We start from the raw sequence: 6207 nt of genomic DNA on the forward strand, positions 1-6207 counted from the left end.
TATTCGAACTTTTTAAAATGTAACTGTCATTATAAATTTCAAAATCTAAATCAACAGTAGATGTGATGTAAAGCAAGTTTGCAATATACATTCATTATTATTATAATTTTTTTTTTTTTAGTTCTCATGCTATAAAACAAAGCTGAACTCACCAGAAATCCAGGTCCAGCAGATTTTCTGACTTGTGTTGGTTGAAAAAAAGAGACTAAACACAGGAATTCTGGCCAGTACAGAGAGTCACGGCTCAATGTGTGCATAAAGCACATGACTACCTTTTCTCTGTGAGAGCTCAGATGGCCTGGGATACACAGGACTTCCTGTTTTCTGACTCTTTGGAAGAAAAAAAAAGAGAACACAGGAAGTGCCGTGTTTTCCATGATAACTTAATTATAATAAGAATAATAATTGCAAACTTGCTTTATATCACATCTATTGTTGATTTAGAAAGTTATGACAGTGACACTTTAAAATAAATTGGTACTTTGGAAATCATTCCATTTTATTTTTACCAAACGTAGCCTGGGGGAGGCTAGGTTTGGCAGCAGTGGGGTTGCTGAAACACTTGGTTGCTCCCTCTGCAGGCGCTGTTGCTGTGGTGGTCGCCGTTCACCACTATACTATTTAGATTAGGCACCCACACGAATCTTGAATTGTAAAGTGTTTCTGATGTTATTATTAATAGTGCTGAAGCAGAAGGGCACAGTTTAGAATTTGGATGTGCGGCCATGTCTGTTTTTATCTCCTCATAGAATTAGAGTAAAAAGATAAGCTGCTCTCATACATTTAGGGTACAAACCCACTTGGCGGGTCTGCAGCGAGTCTCCATGCTGCGTTTTTGCAACGAGACTCGCTGCAGATCCCGGCCCTATACTTTTAATGGCAGACAAACACGCAGCAGGGATGTACATCCCTACTGCGAGTTTGTCTGCAGCCCTCCCCATTAACCCCCCGGCCGCCGGAGCTGATACTTCACCTGATCCCGGCTCCGGCGGTTCCCGATGTCTTCAGCAAGCCGGAGCGGGGACCAGGTGAAGTATATGCTCCAGCCAGCCGCCCGCAGCCCCAGCTGCCCGATCGCCCCCCCGCAGCCCCGGCCGCCCCCCCCGCAGCCCCGATCGCCCCCCCCCCCCCGCAGCCCCGGCCGCCCGACCGCCCCCCCCCCCGCAGCCCCGGCCGCCCGATCGCAGCCCTGGCCGCCCGATCGTCCCCCCGCAGCCCCGGCCGCCCGATCGCCCCCCCCGCAGCCCCGGCCGCCCGATCGTCCCCCCGCAGCCCCGGCCGCCCGATCGGTGCTGGGGGGGGGGGGGGGGGCGATCGGGCATCCGGGGCTGCGGGGGGACGATCGGGCGGCCGGGGCTGCGGGGGGGGGGGGGCGATCGGGCGGCCGGGGCTGCGGGGGAGCGGCCGGGGCTGCGGGGGAGCGGCCGGGGCTGCGGGGGGGCGGCCGGGGCTGCGGGGGGACGATCGGGCGGCCGGGGCTGCGGGGGGACCATCGGGGCTGCAGGGGGGCGGGCAGGATATACATTACCAGGTCCCCGCTCCTGCTTGCTTCGGCGGCTCCCGGCACGTTCTGCCCGGCCAATCAGTGCGCTGCCCTGCCGCAGCGCACTGATTGGCCGGGCGGGCCGTGAAGACACCGGGAGCCCCGAAGCAAGCAGGAACGGGGACCCGGTAATGTATAATGTCCGGCGGCCGGGGGGTTAATGGGGCGGGCTGCAGACAAAATCGCAGCAGGGATGTACATCCCTGCTGCGAGTTTCTCTGCTATTGAAAGTATAGGGCCAGGATCTGCAGCGAGTCTCGCTGCAAAAACGCAGCAAGGAGACTCGCTGCAGATCCGGCAAGTGGGTTTATACCCTTAATGTACCTAGTGGATCCCGTGGATCCCTTTTTTCTAATTATGGAAATTTCCTCCCAATTTTATTTAAAACAAATGACATTAGAACACTATAATTTAGCAGTAGCTGCCCTAAGTATATGAGTATTAAAATGTATATGTTTTTAAAATAACACATTCTAGGTTCCTATCTGGCAAATGTAGTCTATTTGGTCTAAAAAAAAACATAAATCTTTCTATATAGCTTCAGTTAGATTTTTTTTTTAATTTATTAAAAACTCTAAAAGCTTAACATGCTTGTTCATTAGAGCAAAAATAAAAAAATTAAAATATGTATTTATGCTATTATCTATTCGTATCCTGTGGAAAAGAAAAAGGGTGGATTATTATTTCTATAGTGTTTGTTGGCAGCAGCAACCCCCTCCCAGCGACTGACTTCCCTTGAAGTACAATACTATGGTGGGCTTCATAATCTTCATAGAGACCCAGCAGTAAATTCTGGGCAGATAGGAACTTCAAGAGCATTATAGGGATTTTCTGCAAAAATAAAATGTCAACTTTCATATAGAATATTTTTTATGAAAATTGCTATGTGTGTAAAATACATTAAGCAAAGAAACCTTACAGCCTGGACTGTGGGAGAAAATCCTACATCACAGCAGGAAGACATATAATGATTCAACTCCTCAAACACAGCTGTGATGTGTGCTGATAAACCCATTTTCTACCATAACCATACAAAATAAGGCAGCGTGCCCCCTCCTGTAGATGTGCTGGGACATTATTAGTAGTAATACTAGTAGTGCATGCTCAAAGAAATCTAAATTTACAGTCAAGAAATATATTGGTAAAGAAAAACAATCACTTATTCCATTTCTCCCCCCATGAACCATTTGTCTGGAGGAACCCAAGCAGAAGGGAAAATCATGTTATATAGAAAAGCATCACTACTACAAACAATATACTGTTTCTGGTTTATTATCTCTACCTACGCTGTGCCAATTATCTGACTGACTGGGGTTTATCAGTATGGGGATGATTAATCATTTTTGACTGACAAACCCTTAAAGGAGAAGTTTGGCCTCTGGGGGGGAGGGGGGGTTTTAATAAAAAAAAAAAAAGGCAGGGGCATGGGGAAAGTAACAAAGAGTATTAACTCACCTTTCCTGATGCCTCTTCAGCCCTGGATCGCCAATACGGGACCCCCGCCAGGCTCAAGAATCTATGACCCTTCACACGTCAAGACCAGGCTGATGGACTTGCCGCTTGACCAGTCAGTGACTGTGATGGGACGCCACTCCAGTCCCTGATTGGCTGAGCGGGCAGTCCATCAGCCAAGAAAATGCCTTCCAGTGGGTGTCCCGAGGCCGGTCCTGTTGCTAACCGGGGCACGGGAAAAGGTAAGTTTCTAATTGTTATTACATTTTCCCTTGCCCCTGCCGGCTGACGCATTTAAAAAATGGACGGACTTCTCCTTTAAATAAACAAATAAACAAATAAATAATAAAAAAACATAGTTATTTCTTCTTGTGACTGGAGTTACTATATGCTTTCAATCATCCCAGTTTATACAATATTATTCCCATTGTAGATTTTTGGTTAATTTTCCCTATTACATTGCAAGTTTAAAAAAAAGTAATTTGTACAAAGTTATTATTGCTCCTGTAAAAATATGTTTCTTTAGAAGAAGAATAAGGTAACTTCTCACAGTTGCAACTGATATGCAAATGATATAATATCTATATATATTTTCTTATCTTACATTGTATTCTTTTTGTAAGACAACTTGCAGTTACGTATATGTCTTTTCAGGTCATAGTGATCCTGCAATACCTTATTTCAATGGCAGCTGACAGAGAAAGGGATATACTAGGTTGCAAGTACACAGTCAGCTGTTGAAGTTTGATGTCTTGGAAGCAGAAAAAATGGGCAAAATTAAGGATCTGAGCAACTTTGACAAGGGACAAAGTGTGGTGGCTAGATGACTGTCAGAGCATTCCCAAAACTGCAGGTTTTGTGATATGTAGAAGTTAGGCCCTACTAAAGGGAGACCCGATGAACAAGGTCATAAGCATCCAAGGCATAGTGAAGTGCTTGGGAGGGAAGGCTAGTCTGGTCTGTTCCCATTGAAGAGCTGCTGCCATAGCGCAAATTGCAAAATTGAAAAAGTTGATGCTGGCTATGACCAAAATGTGTTAGGATTATCGTTCCATATAATACAGACATCGATCAGCCAATGAAATAATCATTGGCTGATCATTTCTTTAGGCCCTGACCTAAAATCATCAGGCCATGAATCTCTGTTTCATGTAGCGATGCGTGCCCGACGGCTGACGATTAAACAATCTTCTCCTGCGCTGTGCATGCATTCCGCCACTGTAGCTGCAGCTTCAAAACTGGCCTGTCAGCTGACAGGCCGCTCAGCCAATTACTGGCTGTAGCGGTCTTGGCCAGTAATTGGCTGAGCTACCTGTTAGCTCAGAGGCCATTCTGATGCTGCAACCGTGCGGCCAGGAAACATGCAGAGTGCAGGAGAAAAGTGGAGAGGTAATGTATTAACTGTTTAGTTAACGATGTTCGTGCAGCCCTTGCTAAACGATTATCGGGCTGTGTAGTAGCGCTCGTTTATAATATTGATCGGCCCTAATTGGCCTATGTTATAGTACCCTTAGGGGACCCAATGCCAACCGCTGTCCAGCCCCGAAAGTACCTACAATGTACATGTAAAGATTAATAGTGGATCATAACGCAATAGTCACATTCACCATGCACGTGCTTTACCTACCTGAGAAAGAGTGGAAGTTAAGATCATGGGGGCAGTGTAATGCTCTGCGCAATGTTTTGCTGGAAATCTTGAGTCTTGGCATTTATGTGGATGTTATTTGTATAGGTACCACCTTGGGATTCCATAATGGCATTGACCTTGGTATACAGTATGATTTGACCTCTCACAATGTACAAATAGTTCACGTATGGTTTAAGGGAGATGACACAGAGTTCAAGGTGTTGACTTTATCTCCAAATTCCTCAGACCTGAATCAGATCAAGCATCTGTAGGATGTGGTATAAATAAGTCTGATCCATGGTGGCTGCACCTCACAACTTAAGCCCTATTAAACAGCCAATTATCTGTCTAATCAGGCAAAATCACCTCAAGTACTACTCCAGCTCTCGGCCACGTCTTGCTGTATAATAGTGGATGTAAGGCCAACAGCTGGTTAAAGCAAAGGGCTGCATGAGCAAACTAGTGGTTGTTTATGGAGCCCTGTCCACACCATCATCAAGGCCTGTAATAGGCTTTGTAAACAAGCACCGATCTAGGAGATCACTGCTGGTTTACAGCGTGGTTCACGTCAGGTACTACAGGCTTTACGGGACTAAAAACGTCACTGTCAGTATAACTTTAAATCAGTTAATATAGTTATAGTTAGTGAGAAATAAAGCAAGTTTGCAATTTACATTCAACTAATTTTAGTTATCATGGAAAACACAGCACTTCCTGTGTTCAGACTCGTTTTTTTTCCCAAAGAGTCCAAACACAGGAAGTCGTGTGTTTCCCAGGTAATCTGAGCGCTCACAGAGAAGACAGTCATGTGATTGATGGATGCATTGAGCCATGACTCTATATACTGGTCGGGCTTCATGTGTTTAGTCTCTTTTTTTCCAGCTGGACTTGCTTTATTTTACATCTACTGTTGATTTAGATTTTGTAAGTTATAAGGACAGGGACACTTTAAAGAATTTTCCACTAATGACTTGGTGGCAGGCACCACATGACACATTCAGAGGACTTGTAGAGTCCACGTTAGGTCAGAGCTATATTAGGTACATCTATTTAGCATAGGGCCCTGCTGCAACCTTTTAACTGATTTTAACTATTGAGTTGCAGCTGTAAAGCAAAGCCGTAAATTTAAAGGGGTACTATGGCATCAAACAAAATAATAAATAAACTGCATAAATATATAGTTTTGTTTATGTGTCTGCTCCATTTCTGAAGCCACCGTAATTCCATTTTGCTTTTCTGGTCTTAGTTCTGTATTTTGTGGTCGTACTTCCTGGTCAAGCAGTTGCACAGTACTACCCAATAAGCCCCAGAATGCATTGCAATGCATCTTCATTACAGTTCTCCCACCCTGCCTACTCCCCTCCCCCAGCACCTGCTTCTTTCAGTCCTTGTCTGCTCAGAGAGATAGTAATACAGACTGGAGGGGCTGGTCAGAAGTGGGGAATCACTCAGGGGGTTGGGCTAGAGCTCAGAGACAATATCTAGCCCCACCTACTGTGACATCAGAGGATGATGTGTTGTCATGGGAGAGAGGAAGGAGCCAGGGACAATACAAATTTTGTAGTCCTTCCATTTTTCATTTCCT

The sequence above is a fragment of the Dendropsophus ebraccatus genome, chromosome 10 (assembly GCF_027789765.1).
Source record: "Dendropsophus ebraccatus isolate aDenEbr1 chromosome 10, aDenEbr1.pat, whole genome shotgun sequence".
Classification (NCBI taxonomy): Eukaryota; Metazoa; Chordata; class Amphibia; order Anura; family Hylidae; genus Dendropsophus; species Dendropsophus ebraccatus.